General features: G+C 41.8%; 1 protein-coding gene across 1 annotated transcript in view; it reads left to right on the top strand.

Moving 5' to 3' along the window:
• ADAMTS3 (ADAM metallopeptidase with thrombospondin type 1 motif 3) overlaps positions 1-21,963 on the top strand; it is a 164,529-nt gene that overhangs the window by 1,158 nt on the left and 141,408 nt on the right. The window lies entirely within an intron of this gene.

The raw sequence follows: 21,963 nt of genomic DNA, 5'->3' as shown, positions 1-21,963 counted from the left end.
CTACCAAGACTGTAGTTCAACTACCACAATCACTAGCTACTTCTCAAAAAACAGTGTTTTCAACTCAGGATTTTCATAAGTCACAGTCTTGCCACCATACGTGTTGCAGTAAATTTAATTTCATAGATTACACTGCACTCAACACTGTGATTATATCTAGACTATCTGACACATCCTATTTTAAAACACAGAGTGCATTGTACTGCATATATGTGAAGTAACAGCAGGCCTTTCCTCTTCAGTGGTGAAAACTAATCTCCTGTAAAGACAGCTGTATATTTTTTCAGAACTTTAGGGAGTAGAATATTACAATATATAATTTATGGACATGCAGGCTTATATTTACTGTTGGTTTTCAACTCTTTCTTGCTAGGTTGTAACCCTGAATTAGAATTTAATTCTAAGAAAGAATTTTAACCAGTATTGAAACTGAGAAAACATCCAACTGTTTTTTAAAAATTATCTGATTAATTTGAAGCCCCAGTTTATTAAGGAAATTCCTAGGACAGGATCTAAAATCAGTAAGAATTAGTTGGGTATTTTTTCCATATTTTTGCTCCTAGAATAATTCATAGAAATAAGTGCAGATGGAGTTGTTAATAGTACTCATATTGCTTTCCTTCATCTAGAAAGCTGAAGGAGAAATGCCTTTTTCCTCTCAGTGCAGACAGAATCAGTCCTGAAACACCTATATGAGAGTGTAGCGAAGCGTTTCGGCTTTTCCCTGGATCCAGTCCGCTCCTGTGTGCTTTCTGCTGGGTATTTCCTATACCCACCTCAGGGGAATGCAGGGCAGTTGAAAATTCTGCCTTTTACTCCTCATTCCTGTAATAATAATGAACCTAGATCAGGTGCTGTATTCAGTAAGGAGCAATGAACAGCTTAATGATAGGATATTAAAAAATTGAGGAAAAATATTTAAATGCAAGTGTGAGAAATGCAGAATTCTGTTTATTTTGTTAGATCTCCAAACCAATGTCTTTAAGGCAGCATCTTTTAAAATGATTAAGAGTTAAATCATTAATTTTTCTCACTACCTGCTTTTACACAAAGTCTGTTATTTGGCATTAAATTATTCGTACACAAACTAGGTTAAGCCTGCCGCCACAAAGCACTCAAGAAGCTAAAAAAATAAGAGCACTTATATGGGAATGTATATACTTCAGGTTCTTAATGAACTTAAGTTTTTTACTGTAGCATGGGACTTAATAGATGCCCAAGGAAAACTTCTGACAAGTATGATAGGGGTAGTGTAGTTTATCCGCATCACAGTGAGTACCTCTAGCATTTAATTCAAATTTCTTATTCAGTGTGTACCTGCTTAGTCAAAACTGAATCTTTGTAGTTTTCATTTAGGAACTGTTTTTGTGCCTGTGATGACATTGCTTCAATAAAATACAAGTGCTTAGCTGAAACTGTATCATAGCACAGAAGTGTTAAGCATGTCTCCCAAGTATCAAAAATTTACTTCTGATCTTAGATGCCTATTTAGAAATACAGTCTATGGTAAAGAACTTTGTTTTAAGCTTTCTTTCTAGTGTCCCAAACTGTAGTTATGAATATTAATTATTGATCATTCCAGAAAGGAGGCCCTCCTTCTGGCCACCTGTATGTGTCCCATTAGTGAACACATTATCGTGTCATTGTTTGAACCTCAGATGAGGTTCTTAAAAAATATACACCATGTCACTTCAGTCATGTAGTTACAGTGTGAATTAGGGCAAAGTGGAGAAGAATCTGCTGATCTTACCTGTATGGATACTCTATATATTTTTGGTTTCACCCTGAAAACCTCAGACTCTCCACCTGTGTATTCAGCAGGTTTTGAATTACCCATCAGAAATGATAATTTAAAAAAATCAAGTCTGATCAGAAAGGCCACACCCTGAAAAGTGGTGAGGTAAAAATGCTGCTTTTTGGCTGCCAGCATTTCAACGTTTTAGGTCAGTCTTTTTCTTTTTTTTTTTTTTTTTAACAAAGCTAACCTTCAGTGCTGTCTGATAAAATGAAATAAGAGTGAAAAGTTCAAATATTAGACTTTCCTGTAGAGCTGGTTTCATAGTAGCCTGACAACCAACATCAGTAGTATGGTAGTAAGGATTTCATGTTTCTGTCTCGTCTGTGGTGGCCTGCTGAGATGGCGTATGCCTGGGAGTGAATAAAAACTCCTAATGGCTAAACCAATCATGTACCTCATATAGAAGTCTAGCTTAATGACTGAAGGGGATTTTTCTTTTCCTCTTCAGTATCTCAGATCAGGTATCATTTATATGTCTGTATGGAGGAAGAATGGGAAAGCACATCACGCCTCAAAAAAATTGTTTTTTCATTTATTTAAATAGCAATGGGAGCCTCAGTCTTGGATCCTAAATTCAGTTCTTGATCAAATTTAGGCTGTTGCCTTGAAATCCATAGTTGCTTTGGAGAACTGAGAACAAAAGTTCATGCAGGTAGGGCACAGAGGGTGAATATTTTGTTGATGTTACAGTTATTGTTAGGGTTGTGCATGTGTGTTGAGGCAATAAAAAACCAAATTATATCTTAAAAGATGTAGCTTTTTTCAAGACTTCAGCACAGAGGAGAAAAACAAGAAGAAATCTTTGTAGCATTCATTAGAAAGCTTCTGCTGGGCCTTTTTGTCTGTTTATTGATGTTGTTAGCATTTTTTTAAAAGTGAGATTAACTACATTTCATGTTTGTCTGCTAAAAGTAGTATGTCATCTTACAGGGAAGAAGGTGTTAGGACAAACACCTGCTGAAGATCAATGATAAAGTGCAAGTTGTTGCTTGAATTATTTATAGCTGTTGTCTTTTTCATGAGCAAAATTTGGCCTTATTGCATTGCTGTGGGAATGCAGAAAGCCCCAAACCCATGCATATAGTGCAAGAGAATAATTGTGCCTGTCTTTTATCAACAGAACCTAATACACAGGTTTTGTGAAAATGGTAGCAAAGGGGAGAACCTTGTCTTCTCTTTTTGTCAGGTGGTGAATACAGAAGAAATGTGAAGGAATGCAAATTCATGGGCATTGTTCTGTGGTGTCACTTGTGGAGTATGAGAATCGGATTTGTAGAGTCATTCCTATTCATCAGCCTTCTATCCTAGCAGTGATACGCTAAATTAAGTGGACGATGATTTCTCTTATCTGTTCTTTGACTACATAGAGGAAACACAACTGTTCAGGAGAAAAGCAGACAGATACCTCACTAGGCAGCAGACACTCCTCTTTTTCAGCTCATCTTTTCCCTTAAAAAACTAAAAGCAAAAATCCAAATGTCTGATTTCTTTAGCAGTGATCAGTAATTCAGCTGTTTTCTTGCTCATTCTGAAGAAGAAAACTGCTGATTCTAATTCTTGCAGGGAATATGAATCTATTTAGTTTAGAAAACCAAGATCATGTTTCTTTAAACTCCAGTTATAAACTACACTGCACAATCAAGGCATACAGTGAGTGAGGCATGTAATCAGTAAATACTAAAGTGTGTTTAAAATTAGCAGTGTGTTCCTGAACCCAGTTAGAGGGTTTCTTGAATCTGCATGTGGATCTGCATCAAGCAACCACACAATTTTTAGTTCGGTGACTTCTTTTCCTTATAGTAGGTTGTTCTTTGCTCAGAGAAGAGGTTATAACTAAACCTGTAAGTAAAAATGAAAAAGCAAGATTTACGTATAAGGCCACAGTAAGATTTCAGCATAGTGTTCACCTCGAAGCATAGTCGAAGCACAGTGAGATGCACAGTGAGATGCAGCCATATGCTTAAAGATAAGTATACGAATCACGACCGCAGGAAAATTTGGCTCACTGGTTGTGCTGTCTGTGAATTTATCATTAAATATGTAGTTTTGTGAGCAACATGAGCCTAGGTTTCTAACAGATTTGTGTCTCTTTGGTGACCGATTTTGGAGGCTAAGAAGATATGTTTGAACAGAAGCTTTTTTGATGTATATAGCGTTTTTAGGACTTCTTTTCCTGTAAGGCTCATGTTGCAGCTTTTCTTTTAGGACATTTGGACAGTCTTTCTCCTTTACTTTACTGCCTAGATTGCAAAATATGCAGGAACCTGATTGTCTTGCCAAATTTTGTTAAAATTAGACCGCAAGAACAAAACTTAGTAAGGAAGCACTTATGTATGCACAGTGATAAAAGAAGTCTTTTTTCTCCAGTAAATTAGCAAGAAAAAAAAAAAGGTTTGGACTTTTCAATCATCTGGCTTCTACTTAATCAATTTTCAAGAGGTCTTAGTAGCCTGTGTCTTGATATTTGATAACTGGTGGCAGTTGTGAAGATAAAGCGGGAAAGGTTTATCTCGCAGGGGCAAAAGGATGCTGGGGCAGGAATTAGCTGGGCTCATTTGGAGAGCTTTAAACTAGGCTCGAAGGGGGATGGGGTTGTAGCTGGGCTTGTCCCAGTGGGGCAGTGTTCTAAAACTGATGAGGACCGGGTGGCCTCCTGTGCCCCTAGGGAGAAATTGGTGTGCTCTGCTCGCTCCCTGAAATGCCTGTACACCGATGCACGCAGCATGGGGAATAAGCAGGAGGAGTTAGAATCTGTGTTCGGTCGGGAGATTATGATCTGGTGGCAATTACGGAAACATGGTGGGACAGTTCACATGACTGGAATGTGGTCATGGATGGCTACGCCCTTTTCAGGAAAGACAGGCCAGCCAGGCGTGGTGGTGGAGTTGCTCTCTATGTGAGAGAGCAACTACAATGTACTAAATTCTGCCCAGGAGTGGATGACGAGCGAGTTGAGAGTGTATGGGTCAGGATCAAGGGGCAGGCTGGCAGGGGTGACACTGTTGTGGGCATCTGTTACAGGCCACCAGATCAGGCTGAGGAAGTTGATGAGGCCTTCTATGGGCAGTTGAGAGTGGCCTCACAGTCACAGGCCCTGGTTGTTGTGGGGGATTTTAATTTCCCTGATGTTTGCTGGAAGGACCATTCAGCCAGCCAGCCACAGTCCAGGAGGTTCCTCCAGTGCATTGATGATAACTTCCTCATGCAGATGGTGGAGGAGCCGACTAGGAGAGGTGCACTGCTGGATCTCATCCTCACTAACAAGGAGGGTCTGGTTGAAGCAGTAAAGGTTGAGGGCTGCCTGGGTTGCAGTGACCACGAGATGGTGGAGTTCAGCATCTTGGGTGGCAGGAACAGAATAGCAAGTAGAATTGCAACCCTGGACTTTAGCAGGGCTAACTTTGGCCTTTTCAAGCAATTGCTGGGGGAAATCCCATGGGCAAGACTGCTTGAAGGAAAAGGGGCCCAAGATAGCTGGATTGCATTCAGAGATTGCTTCTTCCACGCTCAGGATCAGAGCATCCCCACACGAAGGAAGTCAAGGAAGGGAGCCAGGAGGCCTGCGTGGTTGAATAGGGATCTGTTGGGTATGCTCAAGCAGAAAAGGAGAGTTTACAGGTTATGGAAGCAGGGGCTGGCCACTTGGGAAGAATATAAGGCTGCTGTTAGAGGATGTAGGAAGGCAGCTAGGATAGCCAAGGCCTCCTTAGAATTACAGCTGGCGAGAGGGGTCAAGGACAGCAAAAAGAACTTTTACAAATACATAGCTGATAAAACTAATACCAGAGGCAATGTAGGCCCACTAATGAACGGGGTGGGTGCCCTGGTGGCAGAAGATACAGAGAAGGCAGAATTACTGAATGCGTTCTTTGTCTCAGTCTACTCTGCCGGAGGCTGTCCTGGGGAGCCCTGTACCCCTGAGACCCCGGATGAAGCCAGGTCAATGGAGGAGTTTGCTTTAGTTGATGAGGACTGGGTTAGGGAGCAATTAAATAGTCTGGACATCCATAAATCCATGGGTCCAGATGGGATGCATCCACGGGTGCTGAGGGAGCTGGCTGAAGTCATTGCTGGACCGCTCTCCATCATCTTTGCCAAGTCTTGGGAAACGGGGGAGGTGCCCGAGGATTGGAGGAAAGCAAATGTCACTCCAGTCTTCAAAAAGGGCAAGAAGGAGGACCCGGGTAATTATAGACCGGTCAGCCTCACCTCTGTCCCTGGGAAAGTAATGGAACAGCTTACCCTTGGTGCCATCTCAAGGCATATCAAGGATAAGAGGGTTATTAGGGGCAGTCAGCATGGCTTTACCAAGGGTAAGTCATGCTTGACCAACCTCATAGCCTTTTATGAGAATGTAACAAGGTGGATGGATGATGGCAGAGCAGTGGATGTGGTCTACCTTGAGTTCAGTAAAGCCTTTGACACAGTCTCCCACAGCATCCTCACAGCTAAGTTGAGGAAGTGTGGTCTAGACAATAGACTAGTGAGGTGGGTTGCAAACTGGCTTAAGGAGAGAAGCCAGAGAGTGGTAGTCAATGGTGCGGAGTCTAGTTGGAGGCCAGTATCTAGTGGAGTGCCTCAGGGGTCAGTGCTGGGGCCAGTATTATTCAATATATTCATTAACGATTTAGACGAGGGAATAGAGTGTACTATCAGCAAGTTTGCTGATGACACTAAGCTGGGAGGTGTGGCTGATACACCAGAAGGCTGTGCTGCCATTCAGCGGGACCTGGACAGGCTGGAGAGTTGGGCGGGGAATAACCTGATGAAATTTAACAAGGGAAAGTGTAGAGTCCTGCATCTGGGCAGGAACAACCCCAGGTTCCAGTATAGGTTGGGAAATTACATATTAGAGAGCAGTGTAGGGGAAAGGGACCTGGGGGTCCTGGTGGACAACAGGATGACCATGAGCCAGCACTGTGCCCTTGTGGCCAGGAAGGCCAATGGCATCCTGGGGTGTATTAGAAGGGGAGTGGCTAGTAGATCGAGAGAGGTTCTCCTTCCCCTCTACTCCGCCCTGGTGAGACCACATCTGGAATATTGTGTCCAGTTCTGGGCCCCTCAGTTCAAGAAGGACAGGGAACTGCTGGAGAGGGTCCAGCGTAGGGCAACCAAGATGATTAAGGGAGTGGAGCACCTCCCTTATGAAGAAAGGCTGAGGGAGCTGGGGCTCTTTAGTTTGGAGAAGAGGAGACTAAGGGGGGACCTCATTAATGTTTATAAATGTATAAAGGGTGAGTGCCATGAGGATGGAGCCAGGCTCTTCTCGGTGGCCAACAATGATAGGACAAGGGGTAATGGGATCAAGCTGGAACACAAGAGGTTCTGCTTAAATTTGAGAAAAAACTTCTTCTCAGTGAGGGTAACAGAGCACTGGAACAGGCTGCCCAGGGAGGTTGTGGAGTCTCCTTCTCTGGAGACATTCAAAACCCGCCTGGACATGTTCCTGTGCGACCTCACCTAGGCGTTCCTGCTCCAGCAGGGGGATTGAACTAGATGATCTTTTGAGGTCCCTTCCAATCCCAAACATACTGTGATACTGTGTGATACTGTGATAAATAACTTCAAAATTTAGCCCATAAATATTAAGTACCTTTGTTGTTAGATGAAAATTTATGCTGTCAAATCTGTTGAGTGAGAGAGTAAGACTGAAGAACTTTTAACATCGTCTTTAGACAGAAGGAAACAAATTGCTTGTCTCACTGCTAAGTTCATGTCAATCTTAGATCCACTCTTGTGGAACATTTTGCTTGTTGGGTTTAGCAATCTAGAGATCTAGCAACGAAGTCTGAATCCTCTTGAGTTTTAACTTCATAGAGCCAATGGGAGGGAGAGATTAGGGTGTTAGAGAGGTGCTTAGTGCTTCCTGAACTGGCCCAGAGCTGTGCTGTGAAGTCTCACCTCAACCCAGCCCCAAAAAGGAGAGCTGGGCAGAACAATCCCTTACAGTGCAGGACTTTCTATTTTTTCTTCTAGAGCACTGATGATACTACCCACTGCTGTGCTATATTTGCACAGGAGTTATGTAGGTGTTTCAGATGTTTGAGTGGCCTCTGCTAGCTAGCTTGTAGCTGCTTCTGCATTATATGAGTCTGCCCTAATAACTCAGATTAAAAACAAACAAACAAAAAAGGCACTAGAAAACCATTTTGTTTGTCTGTGTTTTGTCCAAATTTAGTGCTCATACAAGAACTCATGTGAATGTGAAGCACAGTGGAAAAGAGGACTGGGAAAATTAATTAAGAATTAATATTGGCAGGGGTGTATGGAAAGAGATTAATAGGAAAGCAATAACAGCCATCCTTAATGTGAGACAGAGGCCTCTTCCATTCAAAATAATGAACAGAAGTGAGTTTCCCCCTTACAAGATGTTGAAGGCAAAAACTGTTAACTTAGACAAGTGCTGGAGCTCTGGGATTTTACTACATTGTTTTGAAGTTTTCCAGTCGCTGGAAGATATTGGAAAAATATTTTCCTAGATATTAATATTGTTCTTGTTGTAAAATGTATTCCTAGACCAAGTATTCATTTTAGAGGACTCTAGCAAATCTATATTTTTATTAAAAAGCCAAACAAACAAAGACCCTTTTTTTCTATTAATGGCAGATGGTAGGCAAAATGGGAATCTGGAAGGAGATAGGCCCAGGCTCTGCTATCATAATTTCAGAAAAATGTACCTGGGGTTGTATTCTAACTGGCAGGAAAGCTAATTACTTTAAAGGGGAATTCTTTTAAATATGAAGTGAAAGGTTGCTCATCAGTGAGACTGAGAAGGCCAAGGCTTGTACCAATCAGTGGAAGGTTTTCCAGATGTGTTAGCTTAGGCTCTATTTTTTTTTGTGTGACTATGGAGAAGTCTTCTTTCCTACCATACTTCTTTTTACTCAGTACCTCTTTTCCTTTTGCTGCAACAATGTCCTTTATTAAACATTTTTTCTAGGATGCTGAAGACTTACTATCCCTTCCGTATACTTACCCCTTGATGAGGTCAGAGGCTCGCCTGGTAGCAATCCATTGTTTTCTAAGGAGCTACGCTAGGTTGTACTAACCAAGAGGATCTGTCTTTCTCCCATATGACTGTATAAAAAAAAGTGAATGCTTTAATATATGTACAGTGGAATTAACCTAAATAACTACGTTGGTATTTGGAAAAGTAATCTGAAATAGAGCAGTATGTAACTGTTGAGTTGCTGACTCATCTGGAGTGGGCAATTACAGTTATGATGGGCCAGCTGGATGCAAAGAAAAGTGCAGATGGAGAACATCAGTGAAAGCTTAGGTTAAAAAATGCAAGAATGCCAGGCTAGGACAAGAGAAGGACTGTGAATGATATTATTGCACAAATAAAAATGAGAATAAAACATCACTGCACTGTCAGCACTTAAAAGCAATCAAGAGAGTTAAGTCAAAGTCCAGGGAAGTTAACAGCCTCCTGTTGCCTGCTATGGTCTTTGGGCTGAGCTCATCAAGTGGACTCAATTTTGCTTCCAATGGCTAGGTATAAAGGCAGCTCTTATCCTTCAGCTATTTTAGAGGCTATTTTGGGCAAAAAGACAAATATTTTATTGGACAAATGTGATTGTCAGTCCAGAATATTTCAAGATATTTTCAATGCTGGTGATTGTTTTTTTACTGTAGCTGGTTGAAAGGATAGTGTTTCTGCACGGTGTCACAGAGGGTTTTCTATGTTCACCACTGATCTTGATGCCAAACCATAACTTTGTTTGGGGTTTAGACTGGCAGCCAAGTAATTTGCTGCAGCTGAACGGAGTAACTGTGTGAAATGCAGGTGGAGACTGAATGTGTCCAAGTCATACAGACAAATCCTTAGTGCAAGAGAAGAAACCACAAAGCTCTCCTCTGAACTATTTAGATATATTTGCTTGCTGGAAGATTTGAGCAGTGAGAGGAACATCAGGACTCTTAAGAAGTGGGGAGTGGGGTGCTTTTCCAGGAAGATTTAAGGTAGACTTTAATTTTACATGGAGCATCCCATACTTGAGGAATACCAAAGTGTTTTATACAGTAGTATGTTGAATATAGAATGGTGACTTGGTAGGCAAAACAAAGCAACCACTAAATCAGTTCACACGCATAACATTGGACAGCAAATGGAGGGCTTCAGTAGTAGTAGTGCTGTGATTTCTGACCTCTCACAACTCCTCCTGGGGTGATGTTAAGGGGTTACTGTTTATTGCTTTCCACTCTGGCCTGTATCAGAGGCGGGTAGCTCACTTCTGGCAACAATAACTGAGGAAGATAACTTTTAGATCATACCCATGTGCCTTGCCAGAGCTCATGAGTTAGAGCCAGAGCTTCTGACTGCAGGAACTGTGCCATACATAAGAACCAAAACATTAAGGAAAGAAATCGGCTCCTTTTGGAAGGAAATAACTGCAACTCTAGCCAAGTCAGGTTATTCAAAAGTGTTTTTGTTGTTCATGTGGGGTTCGTTCCAGTTGGTGTCTCATTAAACAGCTTACATTGCTCCATTCTTGGTTAAACAGCCAAAACGTGAAGATACAGAGCTGTTTAGCTGAAAGAGAAGGCTTGGGAGTATCTTATTAATATCTGAAATACCTGAAGGGAGCATGCAAAGAAGGTGGAGCCAGATTCTTTTTGTTGGTGCCCAGTGACAGGACCAGCGGCAATGGACACAAACTGAAACACAGGATGAACCTCCTGTACATCAGGAAGCACTTCTTTCTCTGCGAGGGTGACCTTAGCACTGGAACAGGTTGTTCATATAGGTTTTTGTGTCTCCCACACTGGAGATAGTCAAAAGCTATCTGGACATGATCCTGGGCTCTGCTTGAGCAGGGAGGTTGGAGAAGATGACCCGTAGAGGTCACTTCCAACCCCAACCCTTCTGTGATTCTTCCAATGGCCACATTTTGTTGAACTTCGATAAATCTGTTAACTGGGACACTGTAACATCTTTCTCAGATTTGGTTGAAACTAGAGTCAGTAAGCAGCAACTGGGTATACTGCTTATTGTTTTTTACAAAGCTGACTATAGTCTTTTCTTATCTTAAGGACTGGTGCCCTTTCCCAGCCCCAGGCAGTTACCACTGATACTGTACAAACCTACTGAAATTTGTCAATCACTTGAGAGAAAAGAAACATTTACATTGAGGTGCATATGAGAATTTCTTTGCCTTAATTTCCTGACTCCTTAAACTATAGGTTTCTGTTTTCTCAGTTGTGCAAAATGCAAAGCTGCCACATGTGGAGATATTTATTTATGTAGGAAAAGGAAAGAGAGTTTGGGTTAGGAAGCTCATTCAGTTTCTGCAATTGTTTTTGATAAGAAGGTAAAATTAACAATCCTGTTGAAGTTTACCACTAGGATTCAAAAGATGCAAGAGACAATTGCTAATTCACAAAGTATGCTCATTGTAAACACTTGGTTCCTTTGTTGTCTGAGAAAACAAAGAAAAACCACATGGGCCAGGAGTGACCTAATGGCTTTCTTTGCCCATGTTCTTGCTGTGACAGTTGAGGACCTTGCTGGTGTGTGGGAGAAGGTAAAGAAGGGAAGGAGGCTACGCTTTCCTTCCAGGCTTATGCAAAACCACTTAAAAATTCCAGCAGAGTGAAAGATAATGGAAGGCTATGATTTGGCCAGCATTGGGTGAGGGATACAGACCTGAGGTTGGTCATAATGAATGATCATTCTGTATTCAGGTGAACAGTTGTGCACAAATTTGATTTTGTAGTCTTCATATATGTGGAACCCACAATTTCACTGTCTGTTAATAAACCAGTTCTCAAGACTAGGCTTTGGGCAATCTTCTTAAGAGCCAGTGTCTAAAGTCACTATAGAAATGTTTGCTTCTTGTATTTTCAGTGATCAACTAAGCAAATAGCATCTCTTGCATTGGCATATGCCAAATTTGCATGTGCGCCATTTTTTATACCACAAAAGTTGTATTTGCATATCAGATAGACATTTACATATTCAATTTTATATACAGATATTGGCTGAGGAGTCTGTGTGTGCAATTGCAAACTTGTCTGCATGTCAGAATTTTTTTGAACATTTGTCTCTTCATATCTTTACAGAATCTGGTTTATGTAAAGTGAAATGTTATCCTGCACTATTTGTTGGTAGTAACTAGAACTACACAAAATACTCACAATTAAACCACAGACCATATATGCTTCATTCAGATTTCATTATGGTTTCAACTTAGGAAACCTTTTCTATAAATTTGGTCTAATACTTGAAGACCTTTTAAATGGCCTGAGTGCCATTGCTGTTTAAATCATATGAAATACATAGCTTTACATAGTTCTAAAGAAAAAAAGATAAAATCCTGCAGTTTTTATTATATTTGCCTTTGAGGTGTCAGATTCAGTAAAACCTGAAATTCCAATAAAACTTGGAGCATGCCAACCCACGTGGATTACCACCCAAAGTCATTTTTGCATGACTTCTATACATTGTAGCAATCTGTAAGACATAAGGGGCTGGTTAGTAGTCTATGGCCCTGAACTGCTGTCAGAAGAAAGTCCTTCTATGTCTGGCCTATGCTGTGGTCACAGAATTGACTGCAAGTTATTGTAAAGATTCCTGAGCTAGTTTTAAGCTGGATAACTGCGATGCTGTGAGCAGTCTAGGCACCACATTCTGAATCTCAGCTCAGACAAATTTATCTACTCTTTCTGTTGTTACAGCTGGACTTACAGCTAAAACCAAGTTAACATGAAGTTACCTTGGATGCAGTGCTGCATTGCATTCATTCTTATGCGTTGGAAAGAGGAGGCATCTTCCTGGTTTCAGTCTGAAAACTGTGTATGCTCAGAAGTCTGTAGAATTGGAGGTGTCTGCAAATAAAAGTGGAACCGAAATTATTTCCTTCCAGAAAGATAGGTGTTTGGAGGCACTGGGATCCACTTCCAGAGGAGGCAAAATTAGATGTCTCAGTTTCTCCAGGGCATATGTTTAGTCAGAGAGGAGGTGAGTAGAAACGAGCAGTAGGGTGAGGTGTAGTGATGAGATTGTGTTATCTCTAGATAATGGTCTCACCAAAGTCTGCATCGTATGTTAGTTCTAGTTAATGAACTAAATTGTAAAAGAGGCATGAGTATAATAAATGAATATGTTATTTTGGTTTTGCACTGAGGTCTACAAATCCTGAGAAATCCAAAGCCTAAAAGTGAGTCTGTTGCAGTGACACTTTACAGTTATTCTGTAAAGTGCAGATACTTTTACTGATGTTGGTTCTGTGTGTACTTTATTTCTGTTGTCTCTGCAAGCAGAAAAGAGCTGAGCTCCACCATCTTCAATTTCTTTTTTGTTTTTGTAAGAGTTGAAAAAAACAAAAAACCCCAAACCACCACCACCACTGCCAAAACAACACAAAACCAAAAACAAACAAAAAACCCCCACAGACAAACAAAACCAAAACAAAAAAGACATGAAAAAAGCAGGCTGCATAGAAGCTTATAGGTAGCCCATATAAATTATGCAGCAAAACAGTCCATTTGTAAAGTAGAGGTAGCAGACCAATTGACAGCCATCTCAGACTGAAAAGCTGAGATGTACAAAATAATTTGGTTTCGGTTTGGTTTGGTTTTTTTCTGCATACATGAGATGTTGTGAAAACTGTTGAGAGGGAGAGGATCACTGTGGATACTGGTACCTGTTCTGTGTATATGCGGAGTTATTTCTGAGAATCTGCTCTTTAAGGTCCATGTGAACCTGGACAATCTGCTGGATAATCCACTGCTGGATAATCTGTAGTTTTCCTTAGTGCCAAGAGTCCAAATTGTTTTTCCTTCAAGTAAAAAAGATCTTTAAAAAAGAAAAAAAAAAAAAAAGAAAAAAAAAAGAAAAAAAAGCCAGAAGGCTAAGAGTGAGGTTTGGAAAATTTGCCTTAAAATGAGCATCTTAAGACACTCATTCATTTGACTTATTAGGAGAAGGGCAAGAGGAGACTAAATTGCTTTGTGTTTATATGGAAAGCAAATGTTTGTTAGAGTAAGTCTCTTTAACAGAAGCAAGACAAATGGGAGCTGAAGCAGCAAGAGGTAATACAGTTGATAATAAGGAACTGAAGATGGAAATCATAATTTTGTAGGTAATGAACTGTTTGACCAGCATATCTTGTTGGCTTCTCCCTTGCACCGGAGGACTGCTACAGCTCAGACACCTTGCCAATTACTAAGGGGAATTAAACTACCTATGTTATTGTCACCGTTTACTGCAGGGCGACAATAAACCATGGCAGATGCTCTCTGTTAACCCCCTCTCCCTCCCTTCCCTACTAAGGAAAGGTAGTAGGAGGAAAAGGGAGAGAGACTTGCAAGTTGGAAAAAGTTAAAAGTGCTTTACTAAAGCTACTAATGAAAAGAGAAAAATAACACAAAATATACAAAACCAACCTTGAATTTCCTGGGGCAACGCAGCATTGCCCAGTGGAGCCTGCAGGGCAGGCACCCGGAAGTCCTGAGCTGGACTCCGCAGCAAACTGGAACTGGATTCAGGGATGCAGAGTATGGAACCAGGCGTCGGATCACAGGGACGACAGGCAAGGTCCTCTTCAGATGCTGGCCATGGCCAAAGAGAGCAAGACCCTCATGATGTCCCACTTTTATAGGGTGTGTGATGTGTATGGGATGGAATACTTAGTTGGTCAATTTTAGTCACCTGTTCTGTTCGCCCTTCCTTGCAAATACGTCCCTCTCACTTACGATACATGCAGAATTTATCAGTAACCTTGGCTGCCATACCAATAAGTCTAAACCTGTGTCTCTTCTGCATACCATTGCCACTGTTATCAGCTCCTGTCTAAAAAAACATGCAGCCAAATCCAGAAAATTGCAGTTACTTAGAAGAACTTAGCTGAAAGAAAAATTCACTATAGGAGAAACTGGTCTTGTTTTTAACAAAACCAGGATATTCTACCCCTTGTTCCATACTGTTTATGGCATGCTTGGGCCTTATCAATACATGCTAGTTAATTACTACTACTATATATATACACATATACATATACACAGGTGTAATTCATCATTCTCTTAGTTCAGGGACCATTCTTCTGAAAAGTTCGTTAAGTTCATTTAGTTAATGACTTTAAGCTTAATTTATCACAACAGTCTCCCAGGGCAGGAAAATGGTATACCGACTGCATCTCATGCCCACGGTTTGTGGGTCAAAGACATCAACTTCGAAGAAGTTGTCAGGTGCCACTTATTGAAGCCAGCTCTGGTTTCATCACCACTGCCTTGATCTGAAGGGTGCTTATTGAACACTGTTACTATGGCATATAGCATCCTGTAGCAATTAACATAATGCAGTTCAATACTAAATATTCTCACCTAAAATCAAATCCCCTTGAGGTACACATCAAACTTCCCTATCCTTCAGCATTACCCACCAAGTGCTGCCAGATCCTTGGGTGAAAGTAGTCCAATGAATGGGCTTGCCTTTGCCTGAGACAGAAGTCACCCAGATTGTTGTTCCTAACATATTTTTTCTGTGTACTACAGGGACTTTATCTCCTTATACAATACGTAGAATTTCTAATTGGGCAGGCCCGGCTCAGTTGGTTGATCCTCTAGTGTTAACCAACCAAGTAGCTTTTGCTAAATGTGAATCTCAGTTTTAAAGGTTCCACCACCCATTGCCTTTAGTGTAGTTTTTAGCAGACTCTTGTACCTTTCAGTTTTCCAAGAGGCTGGTACGTGATATGGAAAGTGATATACCCACTCAATACCATGTTCTTTGGCCCAATTGTCTATAAGACTGTTTTTGAAAAGAGTCCCATTGTCTGACTCAATTCTTTCTGGTGTGTCGTGTCGCCAAAGGACTTGCTTTTCAAGGCCCAAGATTGTATTCCGGGCTGTAGCATGGGGTACAGCATATATTTCCAACCATCCGGTGGTTGCTTCCACCATTGTAAGCACATAGTGCTTACCTTTTACAGGTGTGTGAAAGTATAATATAATCAATCTGGCAAGCCTCTCCATACTTATATTTTAACCATTACCTTCCATACCATACAGGCTTTAGCTGTTTGTCTTGTTTGACTTTGGCGCATATCTCACATTCATGAACAACCTGTGAAATAGTGTCCACAGTCAAGTCCACCCCTCAATCATGAACCCATTTATATGTTGCATCTCTTCCTTGATGCCCTGAAGAATCATGGGCCTACTGAGCTAGGAAAAGTTCACCTTGATGTTGCCAGTCCAAATCCACCTCAGCTACTTTAATCTTAGCTGCCTCATCTGCTTGCTGGTTGTTTTGATGTTCCTCAGTGGTTCGACTTTTAGGCACATGAGGATCCACATGGCGTACTTTTACAGACAGGCTTTCTAGCCGAGCAGCAATGTCTTGCCATAGTGTGGCAGCCCAAATGGGTTTACCTCTGTGTTGCCAGTTGCTTTTCTTCCATTGCTGTAACCACCCCCACAAGGCATTGGCTACCATCCATGAGTCAGTATAAAGTACTGGCCACTTTTCTTGTTCAGCAACATCCAAAGCCAGCTGGATGGCTTTCACTTCTGCAAATTGTCTAAATTCACCTTGTCCTTCAGTGGCTTCTGTAATTCGTTGTGTGGGACTCCACACAGCAGATTTCCACCTCCGATGTTTTCGTACAAGACAGCAGGATCTATCTGTGAACAGTGCATACTGCTTTTCAGTCTCTGATAGTTTATTATACGGTGGTGCTTGTTCAGCATGTGTTTACTTCCTCCTCATCTGGTGGCATCCCGAAGTCTTTACTTTCTGGCCAATCTAAGATCCACTTCTAAGATCCCTGGGCAACTGGGACTCCCTGTTCAAGCTCGTTGTGTGATCAATGCAATCCACTTACTCCATGTAGCATCGGTTGCACGATGTGTAGAGGGAACCTTCCCTTTGAACATCCAGCTCAGCACTGGCAGTCGAGGTGCTAGAAGTTGTGCTTCAGTACCAACCACTTCTGAAGCAGCTTGGACCCCTTCATATGCTGCTAGTATCTCTTTTTCAGTTGGAGTATAGTTGGCCTCAGATCCTTTGTATCCTTGACTCAAAAAACCTAAGGGTTGACCTCGAGTTTCCCCTAATGCTTTCTGCCAGAGGTTCCAGGTGGGGCCTTTATCTCCAGCTGCGGTGCAGAGCACATTTTTAACATTTAGTCCAGTCCAAACTGGCCCAAGGGCCACCGTATAAGTGCTTAATTTTTTCAAAGGCTCGTCGTGGTTCAGGGCCCCACTCAAAATGGTTCTTTCTCTGAGTCACTCGGTAGAGGGGGCTCACAATCTGGCTGTAGTCAGGAATATGCATTCTCCAAAAACCTACAATGCCCAAGAAAGTCTGTGCCTCCTTTTTATTAGTAGGTGGAACATAGCTGCAATTTTGTTGATCACATCCATCGGAATTTAACCACGCCCATCTTGCCATTATATTCCTAAAGACTGGATCTCTCGTGCAAGTACTTTGACCTTGCTTTGTTTTATGGAAAAATCAGCATTTAGAAGAATTTGAATTATTCTCTAACATTTCTCAAAAACTTCTTTTGCTGTATCACCCCATACTATGATGTCATCAATATATTGCAAGTGTTCTGGAGCTTTACTTTGTTCCAGTGTGGTCTGGATCAGTCCATGGCAGATGGTAGGACTGTGTTTCCACCCCTGGGGCAAGCGATTCCACGTGTACTGGATGCCCCTCCAAGTTAAAGCAAACTGTGGCCTGCACTCTGCTGCTAACGGAATAGAGAAAAATGCATTAGCAGTGACAATTGTGGCATACCACTGAGTTGCCTTTGACGCCAGTTAAAATTGCAGTTCTACCATGTCAGGCACAGAACCACTCAATGTTGGTGTAACTTCATTCAGGCCGTGATGGTCTGTTAGTCTCCACTTGTCACTAGATTTATGCACTAGCCAAACCGGGCTGTTAAAAGGTGAGTGACTCTTACTGATCACATCCTGGATCTCCAGCTGATGAATCAACTTCTGGATAGGAATCAAAGAGTCTCGATTGGTGCAATATTGTTGGCGATGCACCGTTGTTGTACCAATTGTTACCTGCTGATTGTCAGCCATCAGCTGTCCTACAACAGAAGGGTCATCTGAGAGACCAGGCAAAGCAGACAGCTGTTCAATATTCTCAGTGTCCACAAATGAAATGCCCACCAATACCCTTAAAATACCCTCTCCTGAGGTAGTCTATGCCAAGGATGCATGGACCATCTGGGCCAGTGACAATGGGATGCTTTTGACAGTTTTTCCCAGTTAGGCTACTACAGTCAGTTCCTGGGATCTCCCAGTCACTCAAAAAATACTGATGGATTGTGTTCCTTTATAGTTTGAGGGGATTATCATGCACTGAGCACCAGTGTCTACCAAAGCTTCGTACTCCTGGGGGTCCATTGTACCAGGTCATTGTATCTGCACGGTCCAGTAAACTCTGTTGTCCCTTTCCTCCGCCTGGCTGGAGGCAGGGCCCCTCTCAATTGTGTTTTGCACAGTCTCTGGGTATGAAGTAGAGGTTCCTTCAAGAGGATCAGAATCTCTTCTGCCCCTTCTGGAAATTGGAGCAGCCATTTTCCTAGGAGTTTTTCCTTTTAACTCGTGTACTCATTCCTGAAGTTCTGAGGTAGGTCTTCCATCCCACCTCCACATGTTTTCTCCCTGGTCACGTAGGAAAAAACACAGTGTGCCTCTTTTTGTGTACTTCTTCTGTCCTTTCTCTTGAGACTGGAAACACCTTCTCCTAATAGCTGAAATACAGGTTCGTACAGGTCATGAGTGGAACCTATCTTCTCTGAGTTCTTTGATTTCTTGCAACAGCTTTTCAAACTGGTCATCAGATTTTTCACACAGTTTCTCCGCAGTTGAGACACAAGTCCATAGAGAGCCAGCAAGGCTGTCCTCAAAGTCCCGAAACTGCCTTATCACATCAGAAATGTTTTGTACACCTGCAGCTGTTCAGGTCATTGCTGCCAATGACTTGGCATATGCAGGTTGTGCACTTTGTACAAACCTATGCCACATAGGTGGTGTACAAAGGAATCTGTCTGGGTCTGTCCCCTCTTGGCTGTTTGGCCCAAAATAGACGATCTCCTGCACAGCTAATTCTCTCAGGAACTGGATACCTCTCTCCATAGTATCCCATTTCCCTGGATTACATATAACATCTTCCTTGAAGGGAAACCTTGCCTTCATGGCTGCCAGGAGTCAACTCCTGAGTGTGGAGGAGTCATTCTCTCTTGAAATTGCCCTATCAAGGGTGGCATCCCTTGACAGAGATCCCAGCTGCTTGGCATCCCTACCTTCTAGTTCCAGACTATCAGCTCCGTTATCCCAGCATTGGAGCAGCCAGGTTACAACATTCTCGCCTTCACAACGACTAAAGTCTTTTCGCATACCTCTCAGCTCACTTATGGAAAAGGATCAAGTGGTCACTTCCTCTCCTCCTTTTGTTGATGAGGATGCCTCTTGTGTTGATAATGATGCCCCTTGGCCTTCTCCTGCAGCATGGGCAGCCCACCTTGTGACTCTCTTAACACCAGCAACTGATGCTGACATGGGCTCACCACCTCTTGATTTATTTCCAGAGTCTAAGTGACTTATCACTGGCATTGGCCTAATTACAGTGGCTGTTGTGGTTGCAGAAGCAGTGGTGGTGCCCATTTTGGAGGGGTACAATAGTTGCCTTGTTAGTCTTTGAGGCTGGAGTCTTTGAGGCAACAGTGTCTGTGTTCAGGGAGGCAGCGGCCTTGGCAGCTTCACTCTGTGTGGGAGCTGGAGCTGCTTTGTGAGCTGCTGAAGCTTGAGAAGCTGCAGTATCGTTCGGCAGGGGGAGAAGTGGCTACGGAGGCTGTAGCCACTTGCTCTGTTTTGAGCGGCCAGCAGCTGTAGCTGTGCTTGTTGCCAAGGCTTGTGCAGACACAAGTCTCAGGAGTTAGAAAAGGTGTCATCCTCCTATTTAAACTCATCTCTCTTATCACTAGTATGACCTGACACACATTCGGCAAACCTGACAATATCAACAAAGTATGGTCAAAGCTCCATGGATATTCAGAGCTCTCAAAAACATCTGTAATCTGTCCTAATGTAAAAGGAAAGGTATCATTAGTCAGCTTTTCTATAGGTTGGCACATTCAATTAGAAAACATGTAGGTTTATTTCTCTTTAATCTCTACCAGAGGTTTCTCTAGGTACAACAGTGATGAATATAAATTAATTATCAGCTGAAGTATAATAAAATAAAACAGTGCCAAAACACACAGTAAGGTCATCACCATCGTCCAGTTTCCAGTTTCAATCTGCTTTAATACTACTAGATGATGTCCAGAGCACACAGACCTGTGACTATCTCAAACCTTTGAGTTGGCACCATGCCAAGAAAATTGAATCTGCATCACAGCAGGAAGAACACTAAAATCTCCAAATTTTACCCCTTTTTAGTGCCAAATTTTAACATTTCTGAGCCACACGTTGGGCAGCAATAAGTCTGACACTGTTCACTGCAGCGTGACAATAAATTGTGGCAGATGCTCCCTGTTAGCTCCCCTTTCCCCTGTCCCCACTATGGAAAGGTAATAGGAGAAAAAGAAAGAGAGACTGACAAGTTGGAAAAAGTTAAAAATTGAAAAAAAAAAAGAAAAAAGTTAAAAAACATGCAAAATTTATCAGTAACCTTGGCTGCCATAGCAATAAGTCTAAACCTGGGTCTGCATACCATTGCTACCATTATCAGTTCTTGTCTGAAAAAACATGCAGCCAAATTCAGAAAAGTGCAGTTACTTAGAAGAACTTAGCTGAAAGGAAAATTCACTAAAAGAGAAACTGGTCTTGTTTTTAACAAAACCACAAGAGTTACATATAAGTTAAAACAAAATCATAAGAGTTATTCCTTTTAATTCATAGTATGTCCAAGCTGGAGGAGAAAAATATATGAATCTGAAATTTAGGTTCAAGAATTTGAAACTGAGAATGATGAGGTACAAATTTCCCTTTCTCTTTGCTCCAGAACTGGGCTCGTTTGAGGTGACATGGCTTGAGTGAAATAAAAGCAGTGAAAATGAATTGAAGCAGAAAAATGTGTTGAGGAAGAGTAGTCAGGATGCTTAGTGTCCTGGTTTTGTTAAAAACAAGACCGGTTTCTCTTTTAGTGAATTTTCCTTTCCGCTAAGGTCTTCTAAATAACTGCACTTTTCTGAGTTTGACTGAATGTTTTTGTACACAGGAGCAATGGTATGCAAGATCTCTCATAAAAACGCACATGCCATAAGTGAGAGGAGCATATTTGCAAAGAGGGGCAAACAAAACAGGTGACTAAAATTGACCAACTAAGTATTCCATCCCATTCACCTCAAACACCCTACAAAAGTGGGACATCACGAGGGTCTCGCTCTCTTTGCCCATGGCTGGCATCTGAAGAGGACCCTGCCTGTTGTCCCTGCGATCAGAGGCCTGGTTCCAGAACCTGCATCCCTGAATCCAGTTCTGGTTCACTGCGGAGTCCAGCCCAGGACTTCCAGGTGCCTGCCCTGCAGCTGCCAGAGCAGCGGGCTCCACTGGGCAACGCTGAGCTGCCCTGGGAAATTTGAGATTGGTTTTGTATATTTCGTATTATTTTCTCTATTTTGTTAGTAGCATTAGTAAAGCATTTGTAACTTTTTTTCCAACTTGCAAGTCTTTCTCTTTTCTTCCTATTGTTTTTCCTTGGTGGGGAGGGCTGAGGGAGTGAGGGGGAGCAGGGATTAACAGAGAGCATCTGTCACAGTTTATTGTCACCCTGCAGTAAATGGTGAAACTTAGAAGCAGTTATTTACCATTTGCAAAAGACAAGGAGATTGTATACTGCAAAAGATAAAAGAGGAGTTATCAAAGCATGCTACTGCTAGCTCAAAGAAGAAGCGGAGAAGCAAGCTAAAAAATGCTGAGAATGGCCAGAAAGTACTGAGATTTCCAGTCATATTTTAGTATTCTATGTGTTTGCTTTTTAGGCTTTCCTCTTGCAGGGTTTAAATGTTCAAGTTGTAACATGTGAGCCAAAAGTTCAAAAAGCCTTTTGTTTTTTATTTATGGAAAGTTGAAAGTCTATGCCTGTGTTTTATCTAGGATAACTAGCAAAACCATGTCCTATGAGACTTGACAACACTGATGACTGAAAGGCACATTATTTTCTATTTAGTATACATCAAGGAAGTTTTACA

Source organism: Columba livia, chromosome 4 (assembly GCF_036013475.1).
Source record: "Columba livia isolate bColLiv1 breed racing homer chromosome 4, bColLiv1.pat.W.v2, whole genome shotgun sequence".
Classification (NCBI taxonomy): Eukaryota; Metazoa; Chordata; class Aves; order Columbiformes; family Columbidae; genus Columba; species Columba livia.
This window is presented reverse-complemented; position numbering and strand designations above follow the sequence as displayed.